At 43.2% G+C, this 16,076-nt stretch overlaps 1 non-coding gene and 1 pseudogene across 1 annotated transcript; one reads left to right on the forward strand and one right to left on the reverse strand.

Annotated features, from left to right (window-relative positions):
- Nucleotides 1-9,790: 9,790 nt before the first annotated feature.
- Nucleotides 9,791-9,922, reverse strand: LOC115032856. The gene has a single exon (XR_003838515.1). It is a non-coding gene; the product is annotated as a small nucleolar RNA SNORA17 (small nucleolar RNA).
- A 5,351-nt stretch (nt 9,923-15,273) lies between these two features.
- On the forward strand, nt 15,274-15,730 carry LOC110307470 (annotated as a pseudogene).
- The last annotated feature ends 346 nt before the right edge of the window (nt 15,731-16,076 follow it).

The following is a 16,076-nucleotide window of genomic DNA, read 5'->3' on the forward strand; positions in this document are numbered from 1 at the left end:
TGGGGGGCGCTATGGGGGACTCTTGGGATAGTATTGGAAATGTAATTGAGGAAAATATGTAATAAAAATATTAAAAAAAAAAAAAAAAAGAAATCAAGGATGGTGAAACCCCCAGAAGTTCTTTTATTCAGGATTGCTTTGGCTAATTTGGGTTTTTTGTTTTTCCACATGGAGTTGAGAGTTGCTCTTACAAGGTCTGTAAAGAATTGTTTTGGAATTTTTATGGGAATTGTGTTGAGTCTGTAAATTGCTTTTAGTAAGATGGCCATTTTTGTTATGTTAATCCTGCTGATCCATGAGCATGGAAGATCTTTCCATTTTCTGATATCTTCCTCAATTTCTTTCTTCAGTGACTTGAAGTTCTTGTCAAAAGTTCTTTCACCTGGTAGAGTTACACCAAGATATTTTTATATTATTTGGGGGTACTGCGAAGGGTGTTGTTTTCCTAATTTCTTTCTCAGCCCATTTATTGTTTGTATAATTGAGGACTACTGATTTTTTTAAGTTAATTTTGTATCTAGCCACATAGCTGAAGGTATTTATCACCTATTGAGTTCTCTGGTAGAATTTTAGGTGTCACTTATACTACATATCATCTGTGAATATAGATACTTTGAATTTTTCTGCTCTTCCTATTTGTACTCCTTGTACTTATTTGTACCCCTTGATCTCCTTAGCTGTCTTATTATTCTAGCTAGAACTTCAAGTACTGTATTGAACAGATAGGGAGAGAGTGAGCAGCCTTGTCTTGTCCCTGATTTTAGTGAAATTGCTTTAAGTTTCTCTCTATTTAATTTGATGTTGGCTATTGGCTTGTTGTATATTGCTTTGATTATGTTTAGGCATGTGCCTGTATCCCTGATCTCTCCAAGACTTCTACCATGAAGGGGTGTTGGATTTTGTCAAAGGCTTTTTTAGCATCTAATGAGATGATCATGTGATTTTTTTTCCAGTTTGTTTATATGGTAGATTACATTGCTGAATTTTTATATGTTGAACCATTCCTGCATCCCAGGGATGTAGCCTACTTGATTTTTTTTTTATTTTGTTAGCTTTATTAGTTTCCTCTTTAAAGGCTTCTACATGTTTGATAGTATTTTCCTGTATTTCTTTAGGAATTTATTCATTTTCTCTTTAAAGGCATCTATCGACTTTATAAGGATTTAAGGTCATTTTCTTGTGCTTCGGTTGTGTTAGACTATCCAGGGCTTGCTGCAGTGGAATACTAGCCATGCTCCTGAAGATTCCATATTTCCCAGGCTCTTGCTTGTGTTCTTACTCTGGCCTTTCACCATCTTGTTGTCCCTGGATATTCCTGGTGTGGCAGGTATCTAAAAGGTGGGCCTAATCAGAATGTTCCTCTTGCAGCAGGCCTCAGGTGGGCAGCCTTAGACTGGATGTTCCTTGTGAGGTAGGTGTGGCAGAGGCTATCAGAGCAGTTGCCAGACAAGGGAGTTCAGGGGGACAGCAAGCAGCTCTTACAAGGCATCTGGGAAACTGAGAGAAGGGATCTAATCTGGGTGTTCCTTGTTCTGTGGGTCTGTTGGAGGCTGAGAATGGTGGCCAGACAATGGACTTCAGGGGACAGCATGCAGCTAGCAGTGGTTCTAACCTTCCTAATATTGTGACGCTTTAATACATCCCATGTAGCAACCCCCAACCATAAAATGATTTTCATTACTTTACAACCATAATTTGGCTACTGTTATGAACTGTAATGTAACTGTCTGATATGCAAGGGTGTTAGGTGATCCCTGTAAAAGGGCTGTTTGATTCCCAAGGGGATCAAGAACAACAGGTTGAGAACCTCTGCTCTGCAAGGAGCCCAGAGACAGGAGACAGAGAACCCAAGCCAGGGTTTTATAAGTGTATCTAATTAGGAGGGTCCCTTTCAGTGGATCTGGGACAATTCTTCTGGCTTCTCACTGTATTCCCGGGAGACCAGACAATCCTCACTCTGACTGTAAGTTCACCAGGACCTCATGGTTTCCAGGGAAGACTGGGCGGGAAGGGATCCAAAGGGGTGGGCATGAGGCTCGGTCTGTTGCAACACAGGGTCTCTCAATACAAAAGTCCTTTGGAAATGTGTTTCTAAAGCAGTGTTTTATGAGTCTGGAGAATGTTTGTTCCTCCATGCTGTGGAGCCAGGTGCTGTTCTGCACACAAAGACAATCTCATGCGGAGCCACTCCGGGGGACCCTTCTTGGACCATCCACTGAGCATTTAAATGCTTCCTTGAAGCAATTCTAGCTGGATCTTATCTCTAAAAAATCACACATGACATGTTAAATTGTACAAGTTCCATCTATTTAACTCAAGATGCCCCTTAGACTCATGCCTTTTGGGGGGCTATACTCAATGCAATAATAGTGTTGGAGGTTTGCTCTTCCTTTATTTCTGAATGTCGTTAGTCTTTCGAGGTAGAGTCTCACTCTGTAACCGAGGCTGGCCCGAAACTCTCAGCAACCCTCCTGCTTCAGTCCTCTAAGGCCTGATGTCGTCACAGTCACAAACCAGCATATCCAGGCTGAATTCTTCTTCCATGCTGTCAGCTATTTGGTAGCCCTTACCCAGTGGTTTCCTGTAAGTGGAGGGACTGTGGTAAAGTTGCAGAGCTCAAAGCTTGAGATCAGGTCCTTCATTCACACTGCACACTGAGACTTACATGCCCATTTGCAACCAAAGAGACTACTATGGCTTGAAAGCAGCCCTGCAAAAATGTCAGCTGGAGCTAAAAAAGCACCACAAGAGGTATTTTTGGACCTGGCCCCTGCACATGCAAGTTCTGTTTGCTTTAGGTTTTATCCATAGGCTGAAGGGAAGAGCATGTACTATACAAGATTTGTGCATGCATAAAAATAATCTTATTACCCCAAATATGCTCTTAAAATAAGCTATTTGGACGCTTTCCTCTCCTAAGGCAACGTCTCTTTGCTCTCTGAAGCAATCACAAGGCTTCCGGTTATACTTAGCACCCTCCTTGGTTTCTGCAGTGTTCCTTGGTGAGCACGCACCCTGTTATAGTTGAAAGCAGTTGCCAGCTGTAAATGTCTTCTCCAATCCCCTCTATAAAAGAATATTAAAATCAAGGCGCTTGCTGTTATGAGTTTCTAAAACAATGGTCCTGGAGGTACCAGCTGCTCTTTCTTATCGTAACAAACTTTCTTGGCAATGCTGAGATACATCTTATAAAGTCCCTGGAGGGAACTACTGAAATCCAGCAGCGGAGGTTACAAAGCCTTGGCTTCTATCTGATCCAGAAGACTCCTGACAGGACCAGCTAACCTTGAAGGCTGGGGCTTGCTCCTTCTGTGGGTTGATAATCAGGAAGTGAAATAGAAAGATGGAGGGAGGAAGGGGGGAGAGGAGAAATGGTCAGAGAGAGGGGTGTAAAGAAAGAGTCCCTGAGGCTCTTCACATTTCTAGCTAGCTATTCAATAGTCCCACTTTGCAGCAGCTGCCCAGGCCAGACATACTGCTGGTTCCTGTAGGCACTGCTTCCCATCTGGAATACGAGGAAGGCCTTGAGCAAGGCATCCACATTTATGCCAAAGATGCTCCAAATGAACAGAGCAGGGACTGTTTGCTGTACAGACTCCAAAGAGCAGAAACAGACCTTCCAACAGGAGCCTCATCAGACTCTCTGGTCTGCTAAGGAAACATGACCACAGGGAGGAGCTCAGAGGGGCTTTGCCACAACAAAAGCTTACATGACTCAGACACCAAAGCCAACTCAAAGCATCTGGAGGGGTGCAGTTTTATGTGCAAGCTTTAGAGCTCAGTTCTAAAGGGCACGATTACCATAGCTCATCTTTCTGAATGCACACCAGACACTTTGCCTGTACTATTTGCTTCTGCCATCCATGGAAGAACCAGTAAGTAAAACATTTTATTAGGCCATAGTAATAAAAGTTAGACCATTTATGCTTTTAAATGTATATTATATTGTTTAATCTCCACAATGAACCAGTGGGGTATCACTGCATTCATTTAGTAGGTGAGTAACTTAAAGACATTAAGTGAATACCAATGCCTGCTCTTAACTCCCAGGCTTTACTACGAGTTCTCAAAATATTTGGGATCATTTCTCTAGCAGGTCCACATGATCCTCATGCAAAATGAACCAGAGTCTGCCACTGTAGCATTCAGAATTCAGAATGAAGGATATGCAGAGAGTAAATGCCCGAGGTGGGGTTTGAACCCAGATGGGAAAGCTCTGATGTGTATAGTTTTAGCCCTGTTATCTTCCCTCTTCAATTTTCCCTTTCTCTGACTTTCTGGAGTAGCAGCTGCATCTTCACCCTCAAACAAATGAGCCATGCCAAACGCCTAGGAAAAAAGAACCTACACAACACACCTTGAGGTCCAGGGCTTGAATGAATACTTTATGAGTACTGTGTGTTGAAATGAAACCTACATTGTTCTAAATCACACAAACAAATGGCCTTTCAAAGATCCAGGGTCTCAGGGTTGGAGGGTCTGAAGGAAGTACCTCATCTTCTGAAGGCTATTGTCAGACTCAGTCTATTTTGCATGCGGATCACATTGGGCCCACCCAGAGAAATGGTCTGAAGTATTTCTGAGAGCTTCTAATAATGTTTGGAAATTAAAAGAATGTGTTTGTGTTCACGTCCAGCTGGAGCTCTAAAATGAAATCACAGAAAGTATATGCACAAAGAAAGAAGGCTGTGGAAATCAGGATGAAGAAAAGTCACTGGAGGACAGACAACTCGGAGGAGAAAAATCAAAACTCAGCTGCCTGGAGAGGCATGACTAATGACAAACCGGGTGCTCTGTGCCATGCAGCTCTGAACATCTTTGGATTCTGAGGTAGCAGATCCCTCTGAATACTAGGGCAGGGAGTGAGGCTGGAAACAACAGGCTAGGTGAAGGCTTCATCTTGAGAATAATGATTGCTCAGGCCATCCTTTCTCCAGCCCCATGCTTCAGAGGGCCGACCTTCTTCTACCCATTACAGGGAAACTAGCCCAACATTTCAGGCTTAGAGACACACGTTTCAATGAAACGTAGATCATTGCATCCAAGTCTAAATACCGAGTAAAGAAAGCCCAAGCCCTTCCACCGTGCTCTCCCAGAAGAATGATGAGTTCTTAGGAGACAAAGACCACCAACAAAGAAAAAACCTATGTAAAGTGACCTTTCGGTGCCTTTCAGACCCTCAGCAGAAAAGCAGAGCTCTGACTCATTAGGTTTATTGGAAGTTTAACCTTTTTGTTCCAGAAGAATTTGACTTACCCAAACAAGGTGGCAGATCATATATATTTATATACAAAAATTATATAAACTGTATATTTACCATATATCCTCTACCCAGATTCCTCAAATGTAGCAAACCAATGAAATAGCACTGCCACAAAACTATTAATTTATAGTCCTCAGTCAAGCAACCGACTTTCCTTTCCTCATCCGGGATTAATCCAGGCTCATGAACTGCATTTATCTGTCACATCCTCTTAGCTTTCCTTTAGGACAGATTTTCATTATTACTTTGTATTGAATGACTCTGATACCGTAAAAAGACTATTAGTCAATTACGTTGGAGGCTGTTCCTTCCTATTGCACCACGCCAGGAAGCACAGCTTATCCATACGTCTTAGCACCGCTGAGGTTAACGTTGATCATTTAAGGAAAGGAATACCAGCCAGGCTTCCCCCCAACCCCCTCCACTCTAAGGTTGCATTTGATATGAACATCTATTATAGAAAGTAAAGTACAATATTTTCCACTCATGTTTGATTCATGAATTGTAGCCATCCACGGATGCATCTGATCTTATCACAGTTACTACCAGGGTAATCGCCAAACGGTGGTTGGTTTTCTCCACTACTCATTCCGAGTTTTAAATGCAGACTCTACAGTGAGAGTATACTTATTTTTTTATTCATATTAGTATGGACTCTTGGATCGATATTTTAGTTTATGGAATATACTCTATTGTATTTTTTTGTTGACTAATTTTATCCTAAATTTCACCAGAGAAGGCTTTTTAAAGTAAGTTCCCCCCTTTTGACATGTATTCCCAATTGTTTGAGGACTCTCTTACTTCCTGGTACCATAACCTATTTCAAGATCACACTGTAAGTTTTTAAAGCCATAGCCTTTAATAATCTGTTTCTGCAAGAAATCCTTTTTATAGTCTTTTAAACAAACAAACAAACACCTGAGGGATGATACTTAAAACCTACAAAGCAAACCCACAACAGATTAAAAAACAAACAAACAAACAAACTCAAAAACAAAATTAAAAAAAACATACCCAACTAAACAAGATTGGAATGTTATTTAAAACAAGCAGATGATAATAATAACGGGGTCTTGGGAATGGGAAATATAATGTATAGTTTTTAAAGTTTAACAAAACTGTTGGAAAGTCAAAGAGAGAAAGACTTCAGAAAGCAGCAAGAGAATTTCTTCTTTTTCTTTTACTGTACAATTCATTCTGGAAGCCATTAATGGGGTCTAAGAAAAGTTCCTCACTGTGTGGAGCTTAGAGGAGGGTCCTTGGTAGCTCAAAGCAGTAACTGAAGCTTGTGAGGAATAGAGGTTTGGGACTGTAAGGGTGCCCCCTGCAGGAGGGTTGCAGTATAGGAGAGTAGCACGCAAGACAGTAGGAGACTCTGAGCACAGGAGGAAGATACTTCCACAGCCAAATGATCAAAGTAATAATAGTAAAAAAGAAAATTAAAAAGATGTCCTATACCACACAGTGGGAGACAATATGAAGCCCATGGCGGCTCTCCTCTGATACTCTTTCTTTGAAAGATCGACGATCTGAAGCTAATTGAGAAGACATCAGAGGGAAAAAAATCTACAAAGTAACTAACTTGTACTGTCAAATCTTTCAAGGTCTTAAAGGAAAGACTACATTGAGGGAAACTGGGGAGAAGTTAAGACTATGACACAGCAATCGGAACTGTGTCTTTTTGCTTTGGAAGAAGTTATTAAAGAAAGTGGAAAAACTTGACAAGTTTAACACTTTGACCTGAGTGATACAGCAGTGTTAATCTGATTTTTATGGTTTTCTAGTGTTTTATGGGCAAAGGTACTCATTTGTAGAAAGTATACACCTCAGCGTTCAGATACCACAATTTATCGTGTTTACATTTGTTTGCAAATGGTCCCTAGAAACTTCTTTCTCTTACACCTATTTTTCTGTAAATCTTTGTTTTAAATTTTTAAAAATTGATTGACAAGGGGCTGGGAAGATGCTCAGTGGTTAACAGTCTGTGTTGTTTTGGGGGAGTTCCCAGCATCCCAGTTGGTGACTCTCACCCACCTGTAACCCCACTTCTAGGGGATCTAATGGGCACCTGCACTCATGCACACTCCCCCACACAGCCACATACACTTAATTAAAACACTTTTAAAATTAATCAGAAATAGATTAAGACAGTGAAATTATGAAGGAAAAGATCTTAAGTAAGTTAGAGGTTAGTCCAGGAAATCCAATGTCTAAAAATTATTATCTTTGAAATGTCAAAAGAGAGCCATGAAGGAGGCATGACCATCAAGGGGTCTCGATTACCATAGGACACGGTAAAGATGAAAAAGCCCACTAAAACACCCAGTGGAACACATGAAAGAGACCAAATGACAAGCACCAGACATAAAAGAAGACTTGGAGTGTCTGAAAAGGTTTTCTAAAAAGCCTTGTTCTCCTTACAAAAAAATTTTTTTTGGTTGACCACTCCTCTCTGCCAAGCCCTGACTCAATAATATTCCTTTTATCAGACGGTGACAGAAATGTTCAGAAAGAGGCACACATCAATCCAAAAGGGGTTTTCAATCAAACCTTGCCATTTTCTGCTCAAGATAATGTTAAATTGTAACCAGATCATGTCCAACTTAGTTTCCCAGAGCTTGTCCTCAATGGCCTTACTTCGTGAATGGTATCAGGAGTCAGGGCAGAGATTCCAGCCCCGCCCGCCATTTGTCTTGGGATGGCAGAAGGAAGGATGTTTTTGTAAAGATACGATCCATGGGCACCAGCTCACTGCCCAACCTCTCTTCAAGTAATAGTTTTGTTTGCACTCAAAGGTGTTTAACAGGGATGTCTGAAATGGAAACCTTCTCTCTGTTATGTGGGACCCCAGAAGTACATCTCCTCTAGTTTCTAATAGCATTGTGCAAGGGATGGATGATGTGAGGACACAGGTGAGTCCTACAGGAGAAAGCTCTGTGCATTCCCACTCCTGTTCAGATTGGCCTCCATTCTGTCGTCTACCTAGATGTTTCTTGATACTAATGTCTCCCAGTTTCCAAGACTGGTGGTCTCTAAGTCCACACGTTCCCATGTGATGGGAGCCATCTTAAATTCCCATTGCACATAAAGAGGAAGGAAAGGTAGCTATGATTCTGAACTCACAGCACAGAGGACACCTTGGAAAGGCCTGTACACTTCTGTCTGTCCTCGGAATGAGCTTTATAGAGTAGCTGTATATTACCTTCATGTAAGTTAGGAAGATGAGCCCTTGCCCTCCAAGCAGATGGCTCCAGGCCGACGGTGCCAATGCGGTCCTTCTTCTAGGCACAGTCAAAATGGTTAGATGAACATTAACAGCATCCATCTCCAATTTGTACTCTTTCCACCCAGTACCAGAGTGTCCTGAGTCAAAAAGTGTCTAACATTCACAATGACACTAAACATTGGGCCTACCCTAGTGCTCAGCTGGTGATGGAAGCCAGCCAGGTAGCTTCTTCCCTGGGCCCTCACATCCAGACTCTACACCACTACCAAAATGAGCCACACCCACTCTCAGATATCCTGGTGTTGTCCTGTGTTATGGAGCCTCTGCAGTTTTGGATCTGTAGGACTGCCCCTTCACACACTCCAGCAGTTCATCAATAGGGTGGATGTTGGGGTGGACCAACTCAAAGCCCTGGATCTGGGCCTGAGAGGTATCTGAGTTGGCCAAACTGCTAGCTCTCCCACTCTCACGCCCTTGGGGCTGGCTCACATGAAACACACCCCCACCCCAATCAGGGCCAGCCCTACCCTGCTGCCCAGGTGAGATGCAGGGCCCACTCTACCAAGTGTTGCAACTGATAAGGGATATGGCCAGTTTTTCCATTCTCATGACCCCAGGGCCAGCTCTCCTGCCTGCAGTAGATGGCAAGGGATGAGGGAGGGAAGGAAGGTATCTCTCTCTAATCCATGTCACCACAAAACAAAGGAGTGGAAGGCCCAGCTCCCTCCACCCCCGCCCTTCCTGAGTACTGCAGCTGGCCAGGGGTTAGTCAGCTTTCACACCCCCCAGGGCTAGCTCTCCCACAATGCCCAGGTGAACGGTGGAGTCAGTTATGCACAACCCTCAGACATCAATACACCCTCAGATGGCAGCACAGACCAGGGACATCTGCATGGCCTTTGGTGGTAACAGGTCCCTGTTGTTGAGGGGCCATGAACCTAGATGTGGGTCCGGGTGGCAGCACAAGCCAGGACCCCACCAAGGTCCCAGGTGGGGTCAATCAGCTACTCACATCAGGCTGTTCCTCACTGCCCTCGAGTCTCCAGTTCTGCCTCTCTCCATTGTGCACACATCCTTCTGATTTCTGTTTCTCTTCCATTTCTCCACCACTTACTTGCTCCTCTTAGTGGCACCAGGGGTCTCTGAGTGTCTGGGGTCCTCTGTTTCAGGCTTACTCCCATCTGGGGCCCAGAGGCCCATGCAGAGTTCTCCTAGTCTCTGGTTTGCGCCCCTGCTCTGGGAGAACTCTAGGGCTGGATGGCGTTGGACTGTTGGTCATCTCAGGCTTGCGTTTCTCAGGGAATGTTAGGCCATCGATCATTCAGATGTTCACAGGTCAGAACACTGAGCATAGACATGACCTCTTTCCTCTCTGCCACCTACTCATGTACATGTGACACTGCAGCCATATCTGCAATGCCTCTAGAAGCAAGATTAATTTTTCTAGTTTTTAATTATTTAAATTATTATTTACTTTACATCCAGATCTCAGCTTCCCCTCCCTCCTTTCCTCTCAGTCCCTCTCTCTCCTCTCCCCTCCCCAACACCCAGCCCTCCTCCCCTTCTCAGAAAAGAGGAGGCCCCCCTTGGATGTCAACCAGCCTTGGCATATCAAGTTGCAGGAAGACCAGGAGCATCTTCTATTGAGGCTAGAGATGAGGCAGCCCAGTTAGGGGGAAGAAATCCAAATACAACCAATATAGTCAGAGACAGACCCTGCTCCCACTTTAGGAGTCCCACATGAAGACCCAGCTGCACAACTGTTACATATGTCACCGTTCCCCTCTTCCACAGGATTCCCTAACGCTCCACTTAAGTTTGGCTGTGGATCTCTGCATCAGTTTCCATTAGATGCTAAGTAAAGCCTCTGATGACAGCTAGGCTAGGTGCCTGTCTGTAAGTATTGGAAGAATTCACTAACAGTGTCAGGACTGAGCTCCCTCTCAGGGCATAGGTGTCAAGCTGGGCCAGTCATTGGTTGGCCACTCCCTCAAATTCTACTCCATCTTTTACCCCCGCATATCTTGTACGCAGGACAAATTGTGGGTCTAAGGTTTGTGGCTGGGTTGATGCCCCAGTCCCTTCACTATAAGTCTTCCCTAGTTATAGGAGATGGCTGGTTCAGGGCCCATAATCCCCCATTGCTAGGAGTCTTAGCTAGAATCACCATCATAGATTCTTGGGAGTTTCCATTGTGTCTAAGTTTCTAGCTTATCCCAGAGATGTGCCCCTCCCCATAAGGTTGTCTCTCCCAGTACTTTCTCCCTCCATCCTTCCCCCAGTCATCCCTCCTGTTTTCATCCCCAAACTTCCCCCCCCATGGTCCCTCCCTTTTTTCACCCCCTATGTCCAATTTATTTCCCTTTCTGAGTGAGATTCAAGTGTGCCCAGCCCCCAACCCATCCCCTCAGTTTCTCCTTGTTACTTAGCTTCTTTAGGTCTGTGGTTTGCAGAATAGTTATTCTGTACTTTATGGCCAATATCCACTTATAAGTGAATACATAATACTATGTTTGTCTTTCTGGGTTGGGGTGACTGAAGTGGAAATTTAAGGGTTCTTTGGAAAGTCAGATGGTTGGATGGTATTTTGCTGAGGCAAATACATGAATAAGTGTTTTCCTGAAGAGGACAAAAGTGAAAGGATGCTTTGGTAAAGCAAGCATGTGAAAGGACACATGATGAAGAATTCTTTGCTAACAACATGCATGTATTGGTCCGCCTTACATGGTATAGTTGAGCTCCATTTGCAGGGACTCAAATAGAAAGAAACACACCAAAAATCTTCTGGTAGTATACTGCACCTTCTAACTGTTTCCTTGGACTCTGGTTGATTGGCAGAGTGACATCAGCTGAGACAGATCCTCGTGCTGAGGCAAGACAGTGGAGAAGCAAGACTCATGGACGACATGGGGAGTATAATAGCAGTCAATGGGTTGTGAGAGGGGCTTGCTGGTAGAGCTAGATCTACAATGCTTGTTCGTCTCAAGTCTTCACTGGTCTTCTCTTCTTTGAGAGAGGCATAGCTGAGAACTTTTCCTCACATTCCTGGTGATCTGAATCCCTCCTGCTGACTCATGCCAATCTGGCTGAGGCCTGGCTGTCTCTGCTAGGTTGTGCCACTGACGCTGCTATCCTGACACTATGGAACTGGACTGTTAGTATAATCATGAAGTGTTTGCAAGTGGAGCAAGCTGCCACTGCTGACCTGTGAACTGAACTGCTAGTTTCCTGACAATTCAGATGGATTTTGCTCCAAAACAACATTTCTAAACAGGTCCAATCCCCCATGTCCTTTCTCTTTTACTACCACTGGTGAGCGGTGGGCTAGAAGAGAGGTTGAACATTTAAGAACGATCATTAAAAATGGGGTTTGGGGGCTGGTGAGATGGCTCAGTGGGTAAGAGCACCCGACTGCTCTTCCGAAGGTCCGGAGTTCAAATCCCAGCAACCACATGGTGGCTCACAACCATCCGTAACGCAATCTGGCGCCCTCTTCTGGAGTGTCTGAAGACAGCTGCAGTGTACTTATATATAATAAATAAATAAATCTTTAAAAAAAAATAAAAATAAAAATGGGGTTTAAGAAAAATAAAACAACAGGTTACCTTACTCAGGATGATCTTTGAGTTCAATCCATTTGCCTACAAATTTCATGATGTCATTGCTTTTGATGGCTGAGTAATACTCCATTGTGTAAATGTACCACTTTTTTTTTTTTTATCCATTCTTTGGCTTAGGGACATCTAGTTTATTTCAAGTTTCTGGCTATTGTAAATAAAGCTGCTATGAACATAGTTGAATAAGTGTCCTTATGCTATGGTGGAGCATCTTTAGGGCATATGCCAGGAGTGGTATAGGTGTGTCTCGAGGTAGATTTATTCCCAGTTTCCTGAAAAAACACCAATTTGATTTCCAAAATGGTTGTACAAGTCTTCACTCCCAGTAGCAATGGAAAAGTGTGCCCCTTGTTCCACATCTTCACCAGCATGACCTGTCACTTGAGTTTTGTATCTTAGCCATTCTGATAGGTGTTAAGATGTGACCTCAGAGTCATTTGCATTTGCATTTCACTGATGACTAAGGACGTTGAGCATTTTATTAAGTATTTTTCAACCATTAGAGGTTTCTCTGTCAAGAAGTATCTGTTTAGAGCTGTGCCCCATTTTGAAATTGGGTTATTTGATTTTGTTGATGTCTAGTTTCTTGAGTTCTTTATATATTTTAGATATCAGAACTTTGCCAGATGTGGAGTTGGTGAAAATCTTTCCCCATTCTGTACGTTACTGTTTTGTCCCTTTGAGAGTGTCCTTTGTCTAATGGAAGCTTTTCAGTTTCATGAGGTCCCATCTATTAATTGTTGATCTTAGTGCCTGAGCTGTTGGTGTTCTGTTTAAGAACCATCATTAAAAATCGGGTTTGAAAAATAAAACAATGGGTTACCTTACTCAGGATGATCTGTGCCAATGTGCTTGTACTGGTTAGTTTTGTGTCAACTTGACACAGCTGGAGTTATCACAGAGAAAGGAGCTTCAGTTGAGGAAATGCCTCCATGAGATCCAACTGTAAGGCATTTTCTCAATTAGTGATCAAGGGGGAAAGACCCCTTGTGGGTGGGACCATCTCTGGGCTGGTAGTCTTGGTTCTATAAGAGAGCAGGCTGAGCAAGCCAGGGGAAGCAAGCCAGTAAAGAACATCCCTCCATGGCTTCTGCATCAGCTCCTGCTCCCTGACCTGCTTGAGTTCCAGTCCTGACTTCTTTCTGTGATGAACAGCAGTGTGGAAATGTGAGCGGAATAAATCCTTTCCTCCCCAACTTGCTTCTTGGTCATGATGTTTGTGCAGGAATAGAAACCCTGACTAAGACAGTGCTCAAGGTTATTCCCCACTTTCTTTTTAATTGGATATTTTATTTATTTACATTTCAAATGTAATCCCCTTTCCCAGCTTCCCCTCCGCAAACCTCCTATCCCCATTCTCTTGCTTCTTTGAGGGTGCTCCCCTACCGACCCACCCAATCTCATCTCACTGCCTACATTGGGGTATCAAGCCTTCACAGGACCAAGGGCCTCCCCTCTCATCGATGCCAGATAAGGCCATCCTCTGCTACATATGTAGCTAGAGCCATGGGTCCCTCCATGTGAACTCTTTGGTTGGTGGTTTAGTCCCTGGGAGCTCAGGGGGTTCTGGTTGGTTGATATTGTTGTTCTTCCTGTGGGTTGCAAACCCCTTCAGTGCCTTCAGTCCTTCCCCTAACTCCTCCTTCTGTCAGTCCCCATGCTCAGTCTGATGGTTGGTTTTGAGCATCCGCATCTTTATAGGTAAGGCTCTGGCAGAGCCTCTCAGGAGACAGCTGTATCAGGCTCCTGTCAGCAAGCACTTCTTGGTATCAGCAATAGTGTCTGAGTTTGGTGTCTGCAAATGGGATGGATCCCCAGGTGGGACAGTCTCTGCATGGCCTTTCCTTCAGTCTCTGCTCCACTCTTTGTCCCTGTATTTCCTTTAGACGGGAACAATTTTGGGTTAAAATTTGGAGATGTGTGGGTGGCCCCATCCCTCAACTGGGTCCATGCCTAGCCTCTCTACATGGTCTCTACAGGTTCTCTCTCCCCTTTGTTGGGTATTTCAGCTAATCTAATTCCCATTGGGTCCTGGGAGCCTCTTGCTTTCCTGGCTTCTGGGACTCTCTAGTGGCTACCCCCAGTTCCCCATCCCCCATTGCTACACACCTCTGTTCAATTTCCTGACCCCTGTCTCTTCCCATACCTGACCCTGCCCCCCTTTTCCCTCTCCTCTTCCTCTCTTCCTCCCAAGTCCCTCCCACCCTCTACCTCCCATGATTTTTTTGTTTCCCCTTCTAAGTAGGACTGAAGCACCCACACTTTGGTCTTTCTTCTTCTTGAGCTTCATATGGTCTGTGAATTGTATTGTGGGTATTCCAAGCTTTTCGCCGAATATCTACTTATCAGTGAGTACATACCATGTGTGTTCTTTTGTGACTGGATTACCTCACTCAAGATAACATTTCTAGTTCCATCCATTTGCCTGCAAATTTCATGAAGTCATTGTTTTTAATAGCTGAGTAGTACTCTATTGTGTATTTTTCTTAACTTATTTTCATTTATGTAAATCTCTTTAAGAATCTTCAATTTATTTTAGAATGGCTATTCCAGCTTTCTTCTTGAGTCTACTTGCTTGGAAACTCTTTTTCCAAGGCTTCACTCTGAGTTAATGTCTACCTTTGATGTTCAGGTATGTTTCTTGTATGCAGCCAAATGATGGATCCAGTTTTTGCAACCATTTTGATAACAGGCATCTTTTTATTAGGAGAATTGAATTCATTGATTTTGAGAGATAAAAAGATCAATAACTGTTAATTCTTGTTATTTTGATATTGGTGGTGATAGTGGTGTGTGTGTGTGTGTGTGTGTGTTACCCTTCTTTTGGTTTTGCTGGTGTGAATTCTTTTGCACTATTTGCACCATTGCAACCAGTTGGAATTATTGTAAATAAATAAATAATTTATTTCTTGTATTTTCTTGGGTGTAGTTAACAGCCTTGGGTTGGAGTTTTCCTTCTAATATCTTCTGTAAGGCTGGATTTGTAGATAGATATTGTTTACATTTGGTTTTGTTGTGAATTATCTTGTTTTCTCCATCTATGGTGATTTGAAAGCTTTATTGGGTATAATAGTCTGCTATGGTGTCTGTGGTCTCTTAGAAACTGCAAGACAGTCGACAGTGGTGTCATCTGTCTAGGTAGCAGCTTCACCACCAACGGCACGTCCATGGCTGGAGCGCTGGTGCGCAAAGCGGCGGACTATGTCCGGAGCAAGGACTTCTGGGACTACCTCATGAGTACACACTTCTGGGGCCCAGTTGCCAACTGGGGTCTCCCCATTGCTGCTATCAATGACATGAAGAAATATCCAGAGATTATCAGTGGGCAGATGACTTTGGCCCTCTGTTGCTATTCTCTGACATTCTTGAGATTTGCCTACAAGGTACAACTTGGAAACTGGCTTCTGTTTGCATGCCATGTAACAAACAAAGTAGCTCAGTTCATTCAGGGAGGATGACTTATCAACTACAAGATGAGTAAGCGGCCATCTGCGTAGCGGTACAAGGACCAGCTCTTGAAAGAGACAGTGCTCCAGCCACTGCTGCAGCCACAGATCATGTCAGCATGAATAGTCGTGCTGAGGGGAAACCCAGAATGCTATCTTTAATGACCATGCCAACATTATTGAATAGCTGAGAGTCCCTAAACCAACTCTCTGCTGCCTTATCAATGCTAAATTTTATGTCTTCATCAAGAGTAATTCAAAATAGCAACTAATTTAATAATTCTGAATGATGGTTTTATCTATAGCAATCTGTAGTAATATGCATATTATCTATTGGGATTTGTGTAATAAAAAATCCAAGGGAACAAAATTTTATAACTACAAGCGCTTAAGTACTCAAAATTCTTGACTTTTTCTTTAATGACAATAGTAAACCCTCAGTTGGTCACATGTCTACACATAATTTCCAGTGATAACAAGTATCAGTGTTATCCATATATAACTCGGATCTGTAACTTAATGGC

Source organism: Mus caroli, chromosome 12 (assembly GCF_900094665.2).
Source record: "Mus caroli chromosome 12, CAROLI_EIJ_v1.1, whole genome shotgun sequence".
Lineage (NCBI taxonomy): Eukaryota > Metazoa > Chordata > Mammalia > Rodentia > Muridae > Mus > Mus caroli.